Source organism: Halichoerus grypus, chromosome 8 (assembly GCF_964656455.1).
Source record: "Halichoerus grypus chromosome 8, mHalGry1.hap1.1, whole genome shotgun sequence".
In the NCBI taxonomy this organism is placed as follows: Eukaryota; Metazoa; Chordata; class Mammalia; order Carnivora; family Phocidae; genus Halichoerus; species Halichoerus grypus.
The window spans coordinates 111,982,494-112,005,895 of NC_135719.1; the positions used below are offsets into that span (position 1 = coordinate 111,982,494).

General features: G+C 38.2%; 1 long non-coding RNA gene across 1 annotated transcript; it reads left to right on the top strand.

Moving 5' to 3' along the window:
- Positions 1 to 14,056: 14,056 nt before the first annotated feature.
- LOC118550580 (uncharacterized) lies at positions 14,057 to 23,152 on the top strand. Its single transcript, XR_004924647.2, has 3 exons — positions 14,057 to 14,206; positions 20,809 to 20,922; positions 23,012 to 23,152. It is a non-coding gene; the product is annotated as an uncharacterized LOC118550580 (long non-coding RNA).
- The last annotated feature ends 250 nt before the right edge of the window (positions 23,153 to 23,402 follow it).

Sequence of the window (23,402 nt, forward strand, 5' to 3'; positions counted from 1 at the left end):
TATTAACTAGCCCATAGTGGCTGCTCTATAAACATGAGCTTGACCTTCATAGATGAAACCCATTGAAGTTACAGAGCATCTTTTTAGTTAAGTGAACATGAGTCAGTGTTTATCCAGGAACTAACTAGATTCAGCCTGTCTCTGGCCTTGTTCTTTTATTGAGGCATATTGTGAGATCCTAAGACTGCAGTTCAGTTTTGAAAAATACTTACACCTACCTATACCCTGTCAAGATACAAAGCACTGCTATCGCTCTAGAAAGTTCCCTTGCTCTTCTCAGGTATTCTCCTCTCTAGAGAGTGATTTGGTTTCTCCCATGATGCCTTCCATTATTTTAAAGTTCATCCTAATTTCTTATTTAGAAAACCACTTGTCACATTAGCACAGACCAATGTTTCCAACCTGGGTTTCCTAGAGTCTTAAAAATCCTTGAAAATTGTCTGGAAGCCACTGTGAGATTGGAGAGAGAGCTGAAGGAGAATCTCAGAGAAATCTAGATAATCCCCCAACTCCTATTTCAACTGGACCAGCTTCCCTTTGAACTCTTTTATAAATTGGAATTCCATGTGGGATTGGTTTTAAAAGGGGTTCTGCTTCTTTTAAAATATTATCTGGCATAGGCTATTGTGCCAAAAATGACTGCAGTGTTTAAATTAAGCCATTAGAATATCTAACTCTTAAAGCGACAGTTAAGATTTCCTAAGACCCAAGTGAGTGCGAAAAGGTTAGCAGCTGTGCAGAATGAAGGCTGACCAGACAAGGGGGTCCCACGCGGAAGCTAATAGTAGCATAGGAGGTGGGAAAGCGGCTCCTAAGTGGGGGGTGGCCTGTCCTGAGGGTTTTCTCCAGGTCTTGTAGAGGAGTTGATTAATTCCAAGATGATCCTCTTGCATTGTAGACCACGTTTTCTCTAGCCAGAGGACCACTTCGACCATTTCAGGTCAATCTTTTGTTTAAAATCAAGCGGCCTCAGACCGGCCAATATCTAACAGGCAGTATCTAACTAGGCATCACCCATTTTTCTCCCTAAAATCCAACTTCATTGCTTTATGAATTTCAACCTAATGTCTACTAGTGCTTGGAAGTTTTGCTTTAATGTAAGAAACCATCAGTTGTATACACTACAAATGTTCTCAGATTTATGACAGGAAAATATGGGAAACTGTCTTTAGAATAAAATGTTTTTATTATATGAATTATCCACTCCGAGTTGCTGAGTTTTTATAAAGGACCCACTAGAGGAGGATCTTTGTTGGTTGGCTGTTTTGATGTTGTTTTCCTTTTAATTTTATCCCCCAAAAGATAGAGTGTAAACAGTACTATTTTATATTTGTATCTTGATTTACAGTTTGTAAAAGTACCACATGTTTGTTATAACAACCCTGAAAAGTATGTAGTCTTGTCTCCATTTTATTTTTTTTAAAGATTTTATTTATTTACTTGACAGAGAGACAGCGAGAGGGCACAAGCAGGGGGAGCAGCAGAGGGAGAGGGAGAAGCAGGCTCCCTGCTCAGCGGGGACCCCAGGATCATGACTGAGCCACCCAGATGCCCTGCATTGTCTCCATTTTAAAGATGAGTGAACCGAGGCACTGGTTAAGTGACCTGCTCACAGAAGTAGAGAATACTAGAATAATACTAGAATTCAATACCCATTTTAACTGCTAAATCACAGTATGGTGTCGTATATCCAGTACCTACTATTGTTTACCTGCATTTTTAGTACTGATGTGTTTAGCTAAGAGATGATGAGTAGGGAACTGTTCTTATCCTGAAATCTTTGTGTCACCCTATTTGTTAGCCCATTTTTAGTGCTGGCTTTATCTTTTAATGATATTGGCATCTTCACTCGTAAATATTTTTAAATTTTAATTTTAAAAGGCTGTTTTCATCGGGGGAGGAGAGGAAATCGTTTCCAAAAACTTGAGAAAGTGCCAGGAAAAGCTAAATGATTAATTTCCCATAAAGTGCATCAGGCATTTCATTTTGGCAGATGATTCTGAATTAGAAACCTTCCTTAGATTGGAGATAAAATCTTTGTGAGGCTGTCTGAACCAGGAAAAGGCATATTGAGGTGAGGAGAGACAAAAACCCAGGAAAAAGCCTTCTGGGAAAAGGCCTCCTAGAAAAAGTAGACCCAGAGATGCCTATAAAATGTTCAGTGAAGAAGCCAAGATTTGCTAACAAATGCGTCCAGCCTGATAATCTGGTCGATGAAGGGCCTTATGATAAGCACGGACTGAGAGTATCATTTTTAAATAAATGATCACTTAACCGAATGCACCATTACTAAGAACGTACACTCTCCATCAAAGAGGAAGCAAGCATTTAGTCACACATGGGAGAACCAATGCCGGAAGGGAGATAGAGTCTAGCAGAGGATAACATTACAGTCTTGGGTCAAAATGGAGCCATGAATATGGATGAGTCATTGAAGGGCTGAATTCCTTCAGATACTGTAGATGAGAGTGAGGAGGAGGCTCACTGGCAGAGAAAGCAGATGACAAAGGGTGAGACCAGGCAGCTGGACAAAAAAGACTTTTCAGGTTGTTAGGATCCAGGGTAGCCACGGGAGGGCAGCAAAAGCATCACGGACGGAAGTTCCTGAGTGTCCTTTAAGAAAGCATACGTTTTTGAAAGATACAAATCTATCACAGAATCCAGATTTAAAACTGCTGGGAGTCAGTGAAATATTTTTTCATGAGTTTAATATAATTTGATCCAAAATAACTTTTATATTTAGTTTAAAGATTCAAAGAGTTAAGGAGGAGAAGTGGGTCTTGTGAAAGGATTTTCTGAGTAGGGAAAAAACAGAAGACGCTTTCTTCCTTCCATTATTTTCTTTGTCTGCTCTGAGGGTTAGAGAATTCTAGGATTAGTAATTAAGAATTCAGGACAAATACTGTGGCCTTTCTTTGATGTGGTGGCAAGCAGGCAGCTAAAGATATACTAACATTTTCAATCAAAACATAGGATGAATGAAAGCATAACTTTCAAGGAGGTTGACAATTGGTTGATGAAACTACTTAATTGCCTAATTAAGTAGTTAATTAAACTACTTAATTAAAATTATACCTGGGGGCTACAATAAGGCTCCTTCCAGAAAGGACTCCCTTACCCACTCCTTGTGCTCCTATGAGTTTTCAAAAATTATATGGAGGATGGGGCGCCTAGGTGGCTCAGTTGGTTAAGTGACCGACTCTTGGTTTCAGCTCAGGTCATGATCTCAGGGTCCTGAGGGTCATGAGATCGAGCCCTGAGTTGAGCCCTGCGTTGGACTCTGAGCTCAGTGTGGAGTCGGCTTGGGACTCTTTCTCCCTCTGCCCCTCCCCCTGCTCTCCCTTTCTCTCTCTCTCTCTAAAATAAATAAATAAATCTTTTAAAAAATTATATGGAGGAAAAAGCCTAGATTTTTGTGTAAATCACATTTCTCTTCAAAAAGGAAGATGAGAATCCATAACTGAGAAAGAAGATACCATTCTAGTAGGTCATCCGAGCGGCCCCCAGAATAGACATGTTGTTTTGTTATTAGTTAATTTTGACCTGTGAATGGACTGGATTACTTCAATTTAAGGGTAGGAAGTTCAGCTTTAGAGGACATGGGTGAATCTACTCTATAATGCTGGGACCAAAAGAGCAACTAAAATGGAAAATGTATTCCTCTCACTATTGTCTCTTGAGACCTGAATTCCCTGCTTTTTTATTTCTATAAAACTCTGATAAAGTATCAAAAATACATAGACATTAACTAGGAATTCTCTTCCTAGGAAAGGATTCCCAAAAATGATCAGAGATGCAAAAACATTTATATTTAATGATGTTTTAAGACATGGGTGTTTTATTTATATTTGAGAAAATGGAAAACAACACAAAAATTTCATTATAATAAGCCTTTGTTGGGTGTTAACTTTGTGCCAGATCCCATTTTAAGCCTCCACATTATTTGTTTTTCACAACAAACCTAGGAGGTAGTTGTTATTATTATACCCATTTTACAAATGAAGAAATTAAGGCTCCATGAGGTCCAAGACCACACATCTAAAAAGTGGAGTTGGAACTGTTACTCTAGAACCCATTGTTTTATTTTTTTATTTTTTAAAGATCTTATTTATTTATTTGACAGAGAGAGAGACACAGCAAGAGAGGGAACACAAGCAGGAGGAGTGGGAGAGGGAGAAGCAGGCTTCCTGCTGAGCAGGGAGCCCAATGCGGGGCTCGATTCCAGGACCCCGGGATCATGACCTGAGCCGAAGGCAGACACTTAACCACTGAGCCACCCAGGCACCCTAGAACCCAACATTTTAGCATCCTATTATGTATTATATAGCTTCTTTTTATGCAGTGGAATGATTAAATACACTTTGGTACATCCTCACCATAGGATAGTTTCCAACCTTTAAACATCATGCTTTTGAGGAATAGTAATGTAAGATTTAAAACAATATGTTAAATGAACAAGCCAGGATACAAAATTATACATGTAGTATAACATCAATGGCATAAGATTCAAAAGAAGTATACTGCAATGTTAGCTGAACAGATTTCTGCATGGCAAATTGAGATTTTCTTCTTTTTATCGTCTGGCATTTTCCAGTTCTTTATATGAATATACTTTGCCTTTATAATTATGAAGAAAGTTATTATGTAGCAGGTATGTAGTGAGGAGGAACTTTCCATTTGTATTCTGTGAGAAATTTTGACATGATGAACTTGGCAGTTGCTTAGAAGTTTGTAGGCAGATGTGCATGTAGCCCAAATATTTGGTGGAAGGTGAAGAACAAACATCTGACTCCTTCTATCAGTGATTCATTGTTACTGAAACCTGTCAGGGAGAATGAGCAGTAAAATGCAATTGAGGTCTGTAAAAGAAAATCACCATCAGGGTAGAAAAGGGATGAGGTCAGTGGGGTGACTCCTGATGTTGTACATCTTCACATGGGAACAGCATGTCCCAGTTAGGAGACTTTGGGCTACAAGCAGCACAATACCTAACTACAATCGGCTTAAGTAACAAGGACATTTATTATCTCTCAAAGAAGTCTAGAGGCAAAGTGGTTCCAGTTTTGGTTCAGCAACGCAATGCAGTGATGAACTCTGGTACTTTTCCATCTTTCCCTTCGCCATCTTCATGTTGTTAACAATATATCCCTCCATTGTCTCATTATGGCATCACATATAGACGTAATCACATTCGACATATATGAAAAGTTATTTTTCCCCATGCATTTCTTATTACTGTGGTTATTCTTCCCATTAGTCTCCATTGGTCAAGAAAGCACACCAGCAGGACACCTGGGTGGTTCAGTTGGTTAAGCCTCTGACTCTTGATCTCAGCTCAGGTCTTGATCTCAGGGTTGTGAGTTCAAGCTCCATGTTGGTCTCCACACTGGGTGTGGAGCCTACTTAAGAAGTGGGGGAGTGCCTGGGTGGCTCAATTGGTTAAGTGCCAGACTCTTGATTTCAGTTCAGATCATGATCTCAGGGTGGTGAGATTGAGCCCCACCCCCAGCCCTGTCGGATTCCATGCCAAGCTTGAGAGTCTCTCTTTCCCTCTGCCCCTCACCCTGCTTGTGCATGCATGCACACACACACACTACCTAAAATAAGTAAATAAAATCTTAAGAAAGAAAGAAAGAGAGAGAGAAAGAAAGAAAGAAAGAAAGAAAGAAAGAAAGAAAGAAAGAAAGAAAGAAAGAAAGAAATTCCAGCAAGAATGTAGGGAAAGGGAAATGGCCATTGAGTAGGCAACAAACATTGCTGCACAAATTCTTTTGGGTGATACAGTAAATAGTAGAACTTGGCCTGGTCCTTCAGGTGACACAGCTGTGTATTCCAAGAACTGTAACATTGTAAATTGGGAGCCCCCACCAGATTTGGCATAAATCACCCTGGATGAACATAGCAATGAATCGGGGTGAGGGTCGGGACCAACCTCCTGGATGAGATGAAGCATTCCTGACGCTCTGGGTATCACAGGTAAGAAGGTCCAGGTGGGATTCAGGTGGCTTCATGGGAACATTTAAAATAAATGTGACCACACATCATGCTGGTAAAACGGAATATGGTGATTACCTTTTTATAAAGTAGAGGGATAGAATTATCTAAAAGGATTTATTAAGATAATGTGGTAAGATAAAATATTTTTAAAAATAAGATAATATAAAGAATAAATATAATAAGTAAATATTGTAATAAAAACTTGAAGAAGGAGGAAGAAAATAAACAGGGTAAAGCAATGCCAGCAGGTACATGGGTAAAGACTAAAAAGAAATAACGGAAGAACAAAAAGATCAAATATAGTATATAACAAATTCAATTAAGTGCACATGCTTAAAACAAGATTAAAAAAAAAAAATAGAAGAAATGTCTCCAGAAAGCCTGGGGTTCCTCTGATTTAGTTTACAGCTCTTTAGGCTGTGGAAGTTATAGAAGCCCGGAAAATGTCTTAAATTTCTTACAGAATTCTGAAACATAAGAAAAGGTGTTGCTATAGGCTCATGCTGAAGGTATCTCCAGACTTTTTTTTTTTTTTAACCTTCTGTTAAAGAAACAGCTAACTAACTTTGGCCCAGCTCCAACTGCTCTTTCCTGGCCCCAGTGGAAATGCAAAGCTTCTGCCTTATCACTGCTCTGGCAGACTGGCAAGTCCACATTTTGTTCTTGAATAAAAAGGCAGCATTATTCAAGAGAAAATGCATAATTGACAGAATCATGTGCAAATCACACCCGTGCCTGGTGAATCCTAACTGGGTAGTCCACAAGGGGCAGCTACCCGATTTGCGAGTGCAGCAGCTAAAAGTAAATCAAGAGTAATAGTACTCGCCAATTCCCAAATGATTGGGACTGTCTGCACCCTGCATGCCTTCTAGGATCCAGCAGCACCATGATATTCTTTTGGCTTCGAAACTCTGCTTTGTTTTTACTTTTTATTTGTTCAGTCTCCCCTTCTCAGCCACTTGCAAAACTGCCATTTCAACCCAATAGAAGCCAATGGTCCTGCTGAGTGCAACCAACCCTCTGTTTGAGTCCTGAGCTAGAAAACGATGAATTATAGTTATTCTCAATATTGGATGTTTTCTAAACTCTTAGCCTTGAAATGTATTGAGACTTCTAATCCTCTAAATAAATATTAAGTAAAAGTGGTATTTTTGTTACATATGTTAATTTTTAAAGTTAGAAAATACAGATAAGTATGAAGAAAAATAAAAAACCATTTAAATGTTATTACCTTAAGATAAATTCTGTTAACATATTGCGATAGGTCCTTTGGTTTTGTGTTTTTGTGTGTGGGTGCACATTTTTATTCATTCTTTCAACATTCAACAGGTATTTATTGTGTGCAGGCCATGCTCTAGGAACTAGGTATAGAGAATATAGTGCTGAAAATAAAGTCCTTCCTTTCATGGAGCTTATGTTCTAGTATCTTTTATAAAAAGTGAATTCTTTCACAGCTACAATTTCACAACTTGCTTTTTATCAATTTAAAATATTTTTGCAGGGCACCTGGGTGGCTCAGTCAGTTAGGCGTCCAACTCGTGATTTTGGCTCAGGTCATGATCTCAGGGTCATGAGATCAAGCCCTACATTGGGCTCCACTCTCTGCCACTCCCCCCGCCCCACTGCCTCCCCCTCTCCACTTGCTCTCTCTCAGTCTCTCTCTTAAAATAAATAAAATCTAAAATATAAATAAATAAAATATACTTTGCACATCATTTCATGCTAAATAGAGATCTATGCAGTAATTTTATTTTTTTATTATTCTTTTTTTAGAGAAGTGGGGAGGGGCAGAGGGAGAAGGAGAGAGAAAATCTTAAGCAGGCTCCATTGTCCAGTGCAGAGCCGGACATGAGGCTCAATCTCACAACCCTGAGGTCATGACCTGATCTGAAATCAAGAGTCAGACACTTAACCAACTGAGCCACCCAGGCGCCCTGCAGTAATTTTAAATGTCTGTTTAACAGTTTAGCATTTGATGAAGATTAGTTGACCATAGAGTTGAGGGTCCATTTCTGGGCTCTTTATTCTGTTCCATTGATCTATGTGTCTGTTTTGTGCCAGTACCATACTTTCTTGATGATGACAGCTTTGTAATAGAGCTTGAAGTCAGGAATTGTGATGCCGCCAGCTTTGCTTTTCTTTTTCAACATTCCTCTGGCTATGCGGGGTCTTTTCTGGTTCCATACAAATTTTAGGATTATTTGTTCCATTTCTTTGAAAAAAGTTGATGGTATTTTGATAGGGATTGCATTAAATGTGTAAATTGCTCTAGGTAGCATTGACATCTTCACAATATTTGTTCTTCCAATCCATGAGCATGGAACGTTTTTCCATTTCTTTGTGTCTTCCTCAATTTCTTTCATGAGTATTCTATAGGTTTCTGAGTACAGTTTCTTTGCCTCTTTGGTTAGATTTATTCCTAGGTATCTTATGGTTTTTGGTGCAACTGTAAATGGGATCGACTCCTTAATTTCTCTTTCTTCTGTCTTGTTGTTGGTGTATAGAAATGCCACTGATTTCTGTGCATTGATTTTATATCCTGCCTGGAGGGGGAGACAAACCATGAGAGACTATGGATTCTGAGAAGCAAACTGAGGGTTCTAGAGGGGAGGGGGGGAGGGGGATGGGTTAGCCTGGTGATGGGTATTAAAGAGGGCACGTATTGAATGGAGCACTGGGTGTTATACGCAAACAATGAATCATGGAACACTATGTCAAAAACTAATGATGTAATGTATAGTGATTAACATAATAAAATAAAATTAAAAACAACAACAACAACAAAACAGTTTAGCATTTGAATGCTCCATAAATTTGTTATCCAATTCCATAATTACAAACAGATAGTTTCCATTGTGTTTTGCTATTGCTGTAGGGACAACTCTTTGGAGGAATTTTGTACATCGGCACACAAATAAACAGGCACACTTATTCAATTACATCTATAAAATAAATTTCTTACTCCAGTGGTTTGAGTTCTAGGTTATAGGCCTCTTTCCAAATCAATATGTAGATCCATTTTATCATTATCTTTATATTTCCTTCTATGGATAGTCCATTTTCTAAAAGCAGTTCCCTATTCATTATTATTACAAAACGTGAAGAAATAAATATTCTCGTGCATGCACTTAAGCACATTTATATGAATACTCATTCCCTTGTTTAATTAAACTTTAAAATTGAAATAAACCTTGGTATAAAAATTATCAGAGAAGCAGGGACGCCTGGGTGGCTCAGAAGCATATTAAATGAGAAGTATAAACTCCATCCTATCCTTTTCTTCCTACCTCCAGTTCAACTCCTTGGAGGTAAATCACAGACATTCTCTATTCATTTATTTCTCTTATGAATTTCCTCCACATATCCTGTATGTGCTAATGATGTTTCTGATCATAGAACATCCATGCTCTCTCTTTTGCAACTACACCCTGATTTTTAGGAATACCCACTCTTCCCCCACTAAATCTGCTTCAGCTACTCTGGCTTCTTTGTTGTTCTTCACACACATAAAAATGAATTAAAAATATTCCAGTTTCAGGGCCTTTGCCTTTGCCACTGCCTAGAAAGCTTATCCTTCGATTCCCACAGCTCTCCTCCTTAATCCTTTAGGTCTTTGCCCAAATTCTATCTTGCCAGTGAGGTATTCCCTAATTGTGCCATTTAAAATGGTAGCCCCCACCATAACAACATTTTTCTAGATATGTCTCCTGAGGCAAAGGAAACAAAAGCAAAAATAAACTATTGGGACTACATCAAAATTAAAAAGCTTCTGTACAGCAAAGGAAGCAATCAACAAAACAAAAAGACAACCCACTGAATGGGAGAAGATATTTACAAATGACATATCCCATAAAGGGTTAGTATCCAAAATATATAAAGAACTTCTACAACTCAACACCAAAAAACACAAAAAATCCATTTAACAAATGGGCAGAAGACACAAACAGACATTTCTCCAAAGAAGACATAAAGATGGCCAAGAGACACATGGAAAGATGCTCAACATCACTCATCATCATGGAAAAGCAAATCAAAACCACAGTGAAATATCACCTCACACATGTCAAAATGGCTACAATAAAAAACACAAGAAATAACGAGTTTCTTGTGGAGAAAAGAGAACCTTCTTGCACTGTTGGTGGGAATGAAAACTGGTGCAGCCACTGTGGAAAACAGTATGGAGATTACTCAAAAAATTAAAAATAGAATTACCATATGATCCAGTAATTCCACTACTGGGTATTTACCCGGAGAGTATGAAAATATATATATACAAAATGTATATTGTATCCTAGCATTACAATGCAGGTAACACTGCCAGTTCAATAATGATCTGGCACTAGGACATTTAAATACAGGGACACTATGACCTCCTTCTACACTGTTTGGGTTAGTCCAGGTTTAAAGTCACTCATGTTCACGAAGACCTGAACACCTCCACTGTTTCCCTGAGTGTTTGGGAGCCACACTCTAAGTTCAGACACTCAAGTGGCTGTCTCATTCCTAGTTCATAGCAGCCAGGGATAAATTAGTAGAAGAGTCCTATTTGGTTCTTTGGGATTTAAGAGCAGAAGAAAAGGGGCGCCTGGGTGTCTCAGTTGGTTAAGCGACTTCCTTCAGCTCAGGTCATGATCCCGTAGTCCTGGGGTTGAGTCCCGCATCGGGCTCCCTGCTCGGCAGGGAATCTTCTTCTCCCTCTCACCCTATCCACTCTTGTGCTCTCTCTCTCTCTCTCTCTGTCTCAAATAAATAAAATAAAATCTTAAAAAAAAAGAGAGAGAGAAGAAGAAAAGATCCACTCATATTTCTCACACACTAATTCCCAGAAACTTCTGGTCAAGACTCCATCTCCAAGTTTGTTCATTACCACATTTTCCATTCACTCAACAAACATTTTTTTAAAAAAGTAAACACTAGAGGGAAGTCACCATAAAATGTGCCATGCAGATTCTTTCTGCCTGAAGACAATTATTACAACTAGTCATAAAGTCAAGTTATCTTGTGTCAGGCAGTCTGCACAGGAACTCAAATCCAAAATGATAGTCCAGGGGAATGATGCCATCTACATTATAGATGAGAAAACAGAAATCTACTTTACAGATGAGAAAACAGAGAAGATAGCTATTCAAGGTCACAAACTACAGAGCGACTGAGCCAGGACTCAAACCCAGTGCCGCCAAACTCCGAAGCCTGTGATTTTTGCAATACTTCATATTGTCTCTGGATATTATAATCTAGAGGGGGAAATATGAAGTTTGTCAGTAATACATGTTATATGGAAATTATTCAGTTGTGTCCAAGAAGCATTTCTGAGTATGTGAAACCCTGCTAGGTGTTTGAAAGAGGTCTAACTTGAATAAGGTAAAGTCTATCTATACCTTCTGCAGGGGACTGTGCATGAATACAGTACAAATAAATGCTGTAATTGAGTTAACAGCAGAGAACCTTCTGTCTACTTAGGATCAGAGAGGGTATCACAGATGATGTCAGGTATCCAAGTCTGGAAGGCTGAGGAGCGTTTCAGCAAGTGGAGAAGGGTAGGAAGAGCATAGGTAAGGTGCAGAGGTCTGGCAGTACTGAGCATGAGTCTGAAGGGACAGGAGTTGAAGCAGCAAGCAGTCTGAAGGAGTGAATATAAAGAGTTTCCCTGACCACAGGATGGATGGTCATTGCCATGAAAGGGATCAGCAGGAGACTGATAGAACAAGAAGGGTGAGCTGAATGAGGTCACAGCAAAGATGTAGCAAGTGGGGGGAGTGTGGGTGTAGAATGTGAATCACAGCGTAGAGGAGCTGGGCATAGCCCATAGGAGGGACGTGGTAGTACTGGGGAGGCAACAGTATGTAGAACTAGCCATCCCCAAGGTTCTGGATGGAACTGTAGAGTGACAGGCTCGTTTAGACAGGCTCAAAATGTTCCTTCTCAGCCATCCAACTTACACTTTTGCATTGCAAAACTTTCAATCTAGCGGTACGATTACTTCAATTGCTTCGCTAAAGTGGGGGCCTAGTCTTGGGTGGTGGGGATGGTGGGGAGCAGCCTTGCTTTGGTAGTATGACTGGAGAGGACACCCCCCAAATGTTGGGGTGTTAATGAAAAGTTCAAAAGTTCAAAATCTTCCAGTGCAGTGTGTTATCCCAACAGATCAATGAAAGTGCACTTACGAAACATGGCCAAATTAGACACATTTGTAAATGCTCTCCTGTAATGGTTCCTGAAAGTATTCTTTTTCTTTTTCTAAATTGAGATATAACTGACCTACAACATTGTTTTAGTTTTAGGTGTACACCAGAATTATTTGATTGCTCCTTCTTCACAGTATTTTATTGAAGACAGGGAGACCTAAGGAAGACTCAGTTCAACTCAGATGTGTTCTGTTTTAGTCCCAGTATTTACGGTTAGTTTAAACATGAAAATAGAAGGTCATAAAAGCATATGATTATTCTGGTGGAAATGGAAAGGAAAAGAGCTACTTAGGCGAGACCGTACTGTTTCACTGTTACTCTGAATTATTTACATTCAGTATGATTAAATTTATTATTTGACATTGGAAATGTATATTAATAACTGACTATGATATATTTAATTGTATAATATTGTATTAGGCTACATATTGGATGTTCTAAGCATATGGACTTTAACCATGCTTATTACTGTAATGAATTCTCATAGTTTTGAATATCACATACAAAATGCATAATGTGCTTTCTTTTTAAAAATCCCACTGGGAGGGGCGCCTGGGTGGCTCAGTCAGTTAAGCGTCTGCCTTCAGCTCAGGTCATGATCCCGGGGTCCTGGGATCGAGCCCCGCGTCGGGCTCCCTGCTCCGCGGGAAGCCTGCTTCTCCCTCTCCCACTTCCCGTGCTTGTGTTCCCTCTCTCACTGTGTCTCTCTCTGTCAAATAAATAAAATCTTTAAAAAAAAAAAAAAAAAAATCCCACTGGGAGAGGAAGTTCACCCAAGGGGTGGGGGTCAGTGCCACTGAGGTTCACCCTGTTCTTTAAAGTGGAAGAGTCTGTGAAGAGGCAGATTCGAGTGGAGAGTCCTGCTCCTTCCAAGTGGAGAAGGCCTGTCTCCAAGCCAGATCCCAGAGTCATAGGAAACACACACGGATTTCCCCTTTCTTAATATTAGAATCTGACCTCATTCAGTTAAGAGTCTCCTTCATCTTGCCAGCAATCATGCTCTTCCTCTCTGCCTCCCGCTTGCAGAGCCAAGGGGTAGAGGAATCGGGATGCAGAGTAGATACTCCTCCTCATACCACTACTGCTAGTGCAAACACCACCACTTCTTCAACCACTTGCTAAGATGTCTTCGGCATTTCCTATTTGCTAGATCTCATTCTAAAGATTTAAATATATTAACTCATTTAATCTCTATAACAACCCTCCGGAGTAACTTCAGAAGAAGAATCTGAAACACAGCAAGGATATAGAAGTGGCCTATATTCATACCACTAATAACAGGTAGAGGGTGAATGATCTGACTTAATCCAGTTTATCAGACAATTAAAGCATCAACATTGTACACTTGGGATGTACTTCAAAATGTAACTCCATAGTAACATTTCCGCTAAGGAAATTGACGAGTCATTTGACAAACTTTGATCCTGCAATATTTCCCTATCTCCCCAAATAGCACAATTCATCATTTTTAAAAATTTTTTAAAAGATTTTCTTTCTTTCTTTCTTTGTCAGAGAGAGAGAAATAGAGAGAGAGCACAAGCAGGGAGAGCGGCAGGCAGAGGGAGAAGCAGGCTCCCCGCTGAACAAGGAGCCCAATGTGGGTCTCAATCCCAGGACCCTGGGATCATGACCTGCGCCGAAGGCAGCCACTTAATTGACTGAGCCACCCAGGTATCCCCATCATTTTTTTTTTTTTTTTAAATAAAGAAGTTAAAGTCAGGAGCAAAGTGGAGTTATTTTTTGTTGTCATGACTATTTAGGATTGGTCTCTTTTGCGTAGCTGTTTAAAGGTAGGTTCATAAGTAAAAGTGAGTTCACATTCTGTATCTGAGAATTTTGTTTTGCTTTGTTGTATTGGGTTTCTTTTTAGAGGACATTGAAGTGATGTGAATTCTCTGACCCTCATTCCACTATATGAAGAGGAGACAAACACCAAAGTCCAGAAGGGCACGCTTTTGCCTGCCTACATATTGTACCTTGTGCTTGGAGCAATGATATTTCAAGACTTCGAGAAAGACTTTGAGGTACAGTGGTGCCAGTTGGCAGTTAATACAAAAATTGCTTTTCTGAGAAATTGTTCTAATCTGACTCAAGAAGATGTGGAACTCTTTGTGCAGATAAGAGATGAAGATATGGTTATTTTCAGATGCAGAGAGGCTTTGAATGGGAAATTCTGTGAAATAACTTCCTTCATTGAGACTACCGATAGCTTACCCGAACAGGAAACTTCATTTTAGCTCTGAGCCAGACAGGGAAGAGTGGGAATAAGAAATCATGCAGACTAGAAAGAAGAAGGAAGGCAGCAGATGATAAGAAGGTGGAAGGAGGTGAAAGTCAGAGAAGGAACAGATTACAACCCAATCACTACATGAGGATAAAAACTAAAAATATTCTGATTGAAATGATCCTTTTCATTATTTCAGATGAAGTGCAGACAGATGTTCTGAAAAGGAGATAAGAATTTGGCAGGAAATCTGGCTTTTTTCCCTTCCACTTTTTCCAGAGATTGTCATGCTCTAAATTCTGGACACATTGTCCTTAAAATTTTCCCTATGCTACCTTTTGTGGTAGAGTAAATTTAATTTCAATGCAGGCATTCTGATTCCTCTTTTCCTTGAGCGTTTGTATAGTTTGTCTTTCCCAACTTTAACGTCATAAAGACATATTCTTCAACTTTCTTCTAAAAATTTTTAAAATTTTGTTTTACATTTAAATCATTAATTTTTAATTAGATTATTAATCTGGATTGTGTGTGTATCTGTATATGTAAAGTAGGATCTAGCTTTACATATTTTTCTGTATGAAGATCCCATTGCTCCGGAACAATTTATTAATTCGTTATTTCTCATTAATTTTTAGTGTTATCTCTGTCATATGCCAGGTTCTCATTTGTACATTAATTTGTTTCTGGGCTTTCAATTCTCTTCCCTCCTGTTTGAATTACAATAGCCTTGCAATGAGTCCTGGAATAAATTTTCCTACTCTTTTGTATGAATTTCAAGATCAGATTGTCACATTCCATAATGTACTCTGCTGGGGGTTTGATCGAGATTTCTTTGAATTTGGGGAGAATTATTATGTGATGATATTGAGTATTCTTAAACACAAAATGGAATCTCTTAGTATATAGGAATCATGTAATGCATCGTCTTTTGTGGCTGGCTTCTTCCACTTAGCATGATTTTGGTTTGGTTTCAGGGAAGGTTGGGGATCTTTTTAGATAGTTGGCACATAACGTTACATTAGTTTCAGGTGTATAGCATAGTGATTTGACAAGTTACACATTATGTTCACCACAAGGAGCTACCATCTGTGTTAACACATCGCTATTACAATATCATCAACTGTATTCCTCATGCTGTGCTTTTTATTCCTGTGGCTTATTTGTTCTGTAACTGGAATCCTGTATCTTCTGCTCCCCTTCACCCACTTTTCCCAAAACCCCATTCCTCTCCCCTCTGGCAACCATCAGTTTATTCTCTGCACTCACAGGTCTGATTCTGCTTTTTGCTTATTTGTTTTTTTGTTTTTGTTTATATATTTCACTTATGAGTGAAATCATATGGTATTTGTCTTAGTCTGACTTATTTCACTTGGCATGATACCCTCTAGGTCCATCCATGTTGTCTCAAATGACACGATCCCATCTTTTTTATGGCTACATAATATTTGGTTAGATAGATAGATAGATAGATAGATAGATAGATAGATACCACATCTTCTTTGTCCATTTGTCTATTGATGGACACTTAGCCTTCTTCCATATCTTGGCTATTGTAAATGATGCTCCAATAAACATAGGGATGCATGTATCTTTTCCAATTAGTGTTTAAGATTGCTTAAGATCTTCTGGACTCACCCTGACCTGCACATGCATGGATCTGACCCTAATTCACACATCAAAGACTTTGAGGATGGAACTAGTGCGTAGGCCTGAATCTAGATCTCAGACTGACCAGAGTGATGGATGTGTGGGACAGGTCCGAATGATAGAGGCCATGAGAGCTGAACACATTCCACAGAATGTGAATTGGAACTTGCAGTCTGAATCTAAACAGGTAGATTGCCTGCCAGCGTGAAAATATCAACATTCTCCATAGGACTTGAATTAGACTCACAGTCTCATAACATAGGATTGAAAATGTTGAGGATACAATCCAGAAGTACTGAGCATATGAAGAACCACAAAAATCTGGTGATAAATCCTCTCTGGTTTTGTCTGAAAGAGTTTTTGTTTTGCCTTTTTTAAAAGGACATTTTCATTGGATATAAAATTCTAGTCTGGCACTTTAAAAATGTTCCATAGTCTTCTGGGTTCCATAGCTTATGATAGTTTGGATAAAATCCACTGCTATACCTTTAATTTTATTAATCTTTTCTTTTGCTGATAATCTCATCTAGTGAAATATTCCTTTTTGAATATTGTATTTTTCATTTCTAGAATTTCTATTTGATTACTTCTTAAATATTCCATTTCTTTCCTCATTATGTTAATGATTTATCTTTGAGTATATTTATTTTAGCCCTTTTAAGGTCCTTGTTTGCTAATTCCACCATTTTAATGAAACTTATTTATGGGTTTGTTTCTCTTGAGTGATTTTTCTTTTGGTAATGGGTAACCTCCTGCTTCTTTGTATGTCTACTAATTTTTAAAAATTAGATAATAAACATTGGGAATTGTTTTGAGGTGCTTGGTTTTATTATATTCCTTTAAATTCCTTAACTTTTTCTCACAGGCAATTAAGTAAGTTACTTAAACATTACTTTAATCCTTTCAAGATTTATCTTAGGCTTCTTTCAGGCTTAAAGTAGCCCTTTTTCTGGAGTGAATTTTGCTGCACTGCTCAGTCATGGCCTTTTTGGGTTCTCTCCTGAATGTCCTGAACATACAGTGAAGTCTGTTCACCCTAGCTGAGAAAGCTCAAACAGTTCCTAACCTGGTATGAATTCTAGGAATATTCCAGTTTACAGGCCACAGTAATTGTTTTTTCCCAATACATCAGTTAGCTATTGCTGAGTAACAACATTAAGACAAATTTAGTAGCTTAAAACACATTTATTATCTGTCTCTGTAGGTCGGGGGTCTGAGCACAGCTTAGCTGGGTCCTCTGCAAGACTATAGTCAAGGTGCCAGACAGGGGTGTGGTCTCATCTGATGCTCAAATGAGGGAAAGCCTGCTTACAAACTCATGTAGCTCTTAATTGCATTTAGTTCCTTCAGGCAGTCCTCCCCAGGACCCCAGTTTCACATTCGCTGTCTGCCAGGGCTACCACCAGGTCCCTCCACATGGCCCTTTCATAGGCAGTTCACAGCATGGCAGCTTCCTTCCTCAAAGCCAGCAAGGTAGAGAGAGACTAGCAAGATCAGCACACAGTCTCATATGATTTAATCACCATAAGTGGAATCATGGCTGTCCTGCCACCTTTGATATATTCTGTGTCACTAGAAATAAATCGCAGGTCCCACCCACTGTCAAAGGGAAGGGAATCCCTCAGGGCACAAACACCAGACCATGGGGGCCACTTTGAGAGTCTGTCTGCCATACTTGGGAAATTGTTTTTGACCAGCCTCACAAAGTTTCATCTTTTTCATGTGCACAATGTTTTTCAGCCAAAGATTCAGTGCAGACTTCTAGAACTCTTTCTCTGTGTAGCTTCCTCCTCTGTGAAACTCTGCCCTCAAATTGTAGCCACCTCAGCTTTACTGAGCTCCCATCTCTGTCTCCCCAACTCAGAAATATTATTATGCTCTTTGGGATCCCCTGTCTCTATATCTCAGTCTAGAAATTACTTCCAAACAATCTTGGCAGTGGTAGTGCTCATTTCATTTGCTTCCCTTCTTAGTGATTACAGCCTGTCTCTAAGGGTATTGTACCTCTGATGACCATCACCCCTGTTCTCGCTAGCATGTCATCCCAGAGTGGTTTTGTTCAATCTCATTTTTAAAACTCCCATATGTATTATTGTACACTTAGTTTCTGTTTTGATTTGCCCACATTTTATTGGTGTCTGTATTCATTATTTCTTTCTTCATCTCAGAGGTTCTTCCAGGGATAATTTTCCTAGTGAAATAGATCTTTAATACATTTCTCTCATGAGAGTCTGCTAGTTGAAACCACTCTTTCTCTTTTTTTGTTAGTTTGTTTTGTTTTGGTCTAAATGTTTATTCATCTCATATTTTTTCTTGAAATTTATTTTAGCAGAGTATGCAATACTAGGTTGACAATTGCTTTCTTTCAGAACATGGGAGACATTATTTCACTATTTTGTGGATTCCTTCAGCTGCTTTTAAGAAGCTTTCTGTTGGGGCACCTGGGTGGCTCAGTCGGTTAAGCGACTGCCTTCGGCTCAGGTCATGATCTCAGGGTCCTGGGATCAAGCCCCGCATCGGGCTCCCTGCTCGGCGGGAAGCCTGCTTCTTCTTCTCACACTCCCCCTGCTTGTGTTCCCTCTTTCGCTGTGTCTCTCTGTGTCATATAAATAAATAAAATCTTTAAAAAAAAAAAAGAAGCTTTCTGTCAATCTCATTGCCTATACTTTGTAGATAATTTATCTTTTCTCTCTGGCATCAGAGACTTTCTCTGATTCTGTGAACTTCTCTTGATCTCTGCTATTTCACTGTTCTAATTCAACAGTCTAGATGTAACTTTTGTTTTTATTTTGCTTGGGGTTTGCCTCCTGAATCTTCATAGCCATTTCTCTTATCAATTCTGGGAAACTCATTAATTTTTTTAAAATGACCAATATGATTGGCTTATTATTTCTCTCCTCTGTCATCTCTTAACCCCTCTTTTTATTCTCCACTATTTTGTCTTTTTTGCTATATTTTCAGTAATACAATAAGATATATCTTCCCTTATTTTCTTTTTGGCTCCATCTTCTTATCTAATGTTTCAAATTGTTAATTTTAATAATTATATTTTTCCTGTCTGGAAGTTCTATTTTATCCTCTTTAAATTTGTGTAGTGTTTCTTGATAATATTGTATTCCTACATGTCTCTCATTCCTTTTGTTTCATTAAACATTTTAAACATATTTTATATTCTGTGTCCAATTACTGCAATATTTGAAATTTTAGGATTTTAATCCTATTAGATTCATCTGTGACTCCCATAGTGACGGCATTCTTATCTTGCTTTTGACTTTAAATAGAATACCTCTTATAGGGACGCCTGGGTGGCTCAGTCCATTAAGCATCTGCCTTCGGCTCGGGTGGTAATTCCGGGATCCTGGGATCGATTCCCACGTTGGGCTTCTTGCTCGTGGGGAGCCTGCTTCTCCCTCTGCCTCTCCCCCTCTGCTCTTGTTTTCTCTCTCTCTCTCAAAAAAAAAAAAAAAAAAAGGAATACCTCTTATATTTCACTATTAAACATGAAGTTTCTGGGGTTTGTTATAGTTACTCTTTACCAAATTAAAACGTTTTGTTCCTATTTCTAACTTACAAGATATTTCCCTAAAACTATTTCATTTTATCTATTTTTGTAGTTATTAAAATGATTAACATATGCTTTCATCTTTATTATATTTTTAGTGATTTCCTATTACTAAACTTTAGTACATTCTTTCAGTCATAATGTATCCTTTTATAACTCTGCTAGATTTTATTTAATAATATTTTATTTAGAATTTTGGATTCTATATTTATAGGCAGTGTATAATTTCCTTCTTTCATTCCTTCCCTCCTTCCTTCCTTTATACCTGTGCTATTCATGTCTGCTTTTGACATATTAGTATCAGCTTCATTCTAAGCATTCCATAAAGAATCAGGAAGCACAGAAAAAAATCTTTTAATTATTCTGCTCATTGTACTACTCTCCACTTCCATATTCCTTTCTCCTTGACTTTGTATTTGCAGTTTCTTGGGAGTGTTTAGAGAATTAAGGCATTGACCACTTGAAGAGGCTGCTACTGTTACTGTTTAGATTGTGAAATTATTTGGCCAAGGTTCTTTCACCAACAAACTTTTATGTATTTTGAACTTTCCAGGGGTACCTGGCTGGCTTAGTCAGTAGAGAATGCGACTCTCGATCTCAGGGTCATGAGTTCAAGCCCCATGTTGGGTATGGAGCCTACTTAAAAAATAATAATAATAAATTAAATTTAAAAATAAAAAATAATTTACTTTCCAGAAATTGCTGGCCCTGTCATTAACTCCTTTCTTATTCTCCAATGATGTGATAAAATTACTGTGCTCCTCTATGATTTTTCTTATTCTCTCTCATGATTTCGGTTTACTTAAACTAGAAGTCTCTCTATAGCTATATGACCCAGATTTGCTAAGTACTTGAAAATAATTGAACTTTATTAACATTTTAATCGTTATGCTAAATTTATATACATCACTCTCCCAAATTTCCTCAGAGACTGTTGTTATAGTCACATATCTAACCCATACACAACTTCTAACCCATACGCCACTAAAACAAACAAGGTTTTCCATCACAAGTTCTCATCATAAACATTTCTATTTCACTTGGTCCTAAGGCAAATGTCTAATTTGACCCAGTTAAATATGGGTTTGGTTTTAATCCAGCTAAATGGAACTAATTTTCTTTAGTGTTCTACTTGAAGAAATAGAAATTATGCAACCCCAAACTTTGTTTTTGTTTTTTCTCTTAATTTGTAGATGATGACTTCTCGAATATTATCAGGAATACCTCCCCTAGGAAATAAGACTATGCCTCCTTTTGGACGTTTAGAAACTCTTTCATGACATCCTTAATTATTGTATCCACAGTAGGTAATTATTGTGCTTTTTCTTTTATACTTAGGATGTTAAATATTTTATATATGTTTTGCATATGGGACTGCCTACATACTGCCCATACCTTTGTATGGTTGGTATCTTAGATTTAATGAAATAAAGTAGTAGTTTAAGGACAAGATACACTTCCAGAACTAGGTCTACTAAGGTAAAGGAGGGAAGCTGTCAATATTCTTGGCTCTCTGTGAAAAAGACATTGTTTTTCTTTTTCCCTACACTTCGATCTCTTCAAATCTTGGCTTAAGACTATGTTCTCTGGACCAGAAAGTGTGGGGAGTAAGAAAAGCTGTCCCCCCCCCACTCCATCTCAACAAAAAAGGTTTCAAAGCTATAAAATGTTCCCAAATAAGTCAAATGGGACTTAATTCTCTTCTCCCACTCCTCGCAAAGCTGTGTCATCAACTCTTGGACAAAAAAGGACCCATGAGAAAGGTTTTAAAAAAAAGTTCTTAGAATAAGGAACTCCCCCACTGGGTGTTATATGCAAACAATGAGTCATGGAACACTACATCAAAAACTAATGATGTAATGGATGGTGATTAACATAACATAATAAAAAAAATACTAAAAAAAAAAAAAAAGAATAAGGAGCTCCCCAAATGGGGTAGGTTGGAGCTGTGAAGCAGGGTGCAAATGTTATCACAGGATGATATAGAAAGGAAACCAGAATGTGAAATGACTAAGAGGGGAAGGAAAGAGAGAGAAAAAATAAGAGGGGAGATAAATAAATACCTTAATGTACAATATTAAGAATTGAGAATTTATAAAGAATATTTAAATGGGTTAAGAATATTTTTTTAAAGTACAAAGGCAAATATAGAAGAATGAAAAGAGGCAATATAAATATCAAACTTGGAGAGCAGGAAGAAGAAGGTGATTATAGGAGTTGAATCCCCATCTTTCAATTACAAAATACCTAAAATTGATAAATCAACAAATGGATGTAATCCATATACATTAGTCTCATCCAACAGAGTAGCTCTGAAGCAGGGATTGCACCACAAATGGTTTTTTCTTTTTTTATTTATTTTTAATATTTTATTTATTTATTTGACAGAGTGAGAGAGCAAGAGAGGGAACACAAGCTGGGGGAGTGGGAGAGGGAGAAGCAGGCTTCCCGCTGAGCAGGGAGCCCGATTCGGGGCTCGATCCCAGGACTCTGGGATCATGACCTGAGCTGAAGGCAGACGCTTAACTGACTGAGCCACCCAGGTGCTCCCACAAATGGTTTTTTATAACCCTCTGTCAGTCGGCTGAGGGGCCCCCGGGTGGCTCAGATGATTACCTCTCTGCCTCCCAAGAAGGGGTGTGGTCAAACCTCCCAAGTACTGCGGCTCCACTGGGCTAAGGGCAAGTCTCGAGAGAAGGAAGTCCTGCCTTAGCAGCTGATACTTATGGCACATGGGAATGAGTGTACCAGAAGGGTCAAAGGAACCTGGGTGAAGGCCTAAGCTCATAAACAGCAGCATGCATTTTAAAAATTAGTTGATTCCTAGAGTGAATGCTCTTCACTTTCTTGTTTAATTGCAAGAGTAGAATGTGCTACATAGAAAACCACAATTTTTAAACTAGTAAGTGTAATCTCACAGTTCCACACACATTAACTATCAAACTTTTGTGATAGAAAGTTCTTCATCTATAAATGACAGTATTCAGTTTTAGACTGCTTTCTCAGAGCAATATTTCCTGAGTATCTTTCTAGTCATAAATACTTCATTATTGTCCTGAAAGATATCACAATATTTCATTACATTGATATACCAGATTGCCCACCATCAGTCTCCTTTATTGCTGAACTTACACTGATTCCAATTTTTTTAAATTTGAAATACTGATACTGTGAAAAATCTTGTTTGTTTTCACTCACATTTCTTGATTGTTTTCTTAGGATGAAATAAGAGTTATTGGGTTTTCTGTTTGTTTGTTTTTTAATATGTGCTATGTATGCTAGGGCTCTTAGAATACCAATGACTAAAAATTTGTCCTCAATGCCCAATGTCAAATGTGCAAATTATACCAAGTTGTCATATTTTGAGGGGCATTGCATTTTTTTTTCTTTTATCAGGTTATGGGACAATTTTTCCTAGAACTGCTGGTGGACAGATGTTCTGTGTTGTCTTTGCTGCAATTGGAATCCCTCTAACTATCATATAGTTTAAACGTATTGGTAAATTAATTTCTCTGCCATTTGAAAACCGTGGAAAGGGAATAAAGGAGGTAAGTTTTCTCTCCCTCCACACAATCACACACACACACACACACACATACACACATCTGGTAGAGAAGTTTTGTTTTTAAAAAATATATATGATGTGGGTTCATAACCTTAGATTGACCAGACACATGACACTTTATATTTACTGGATTCATGTTGAATGAAATTTGTAGAAGTAGAAAAAGCAAGTCACCCTGTGTTATAAAACAGAAGAGGGAAAATCCAGCATTCAAAAAACCAT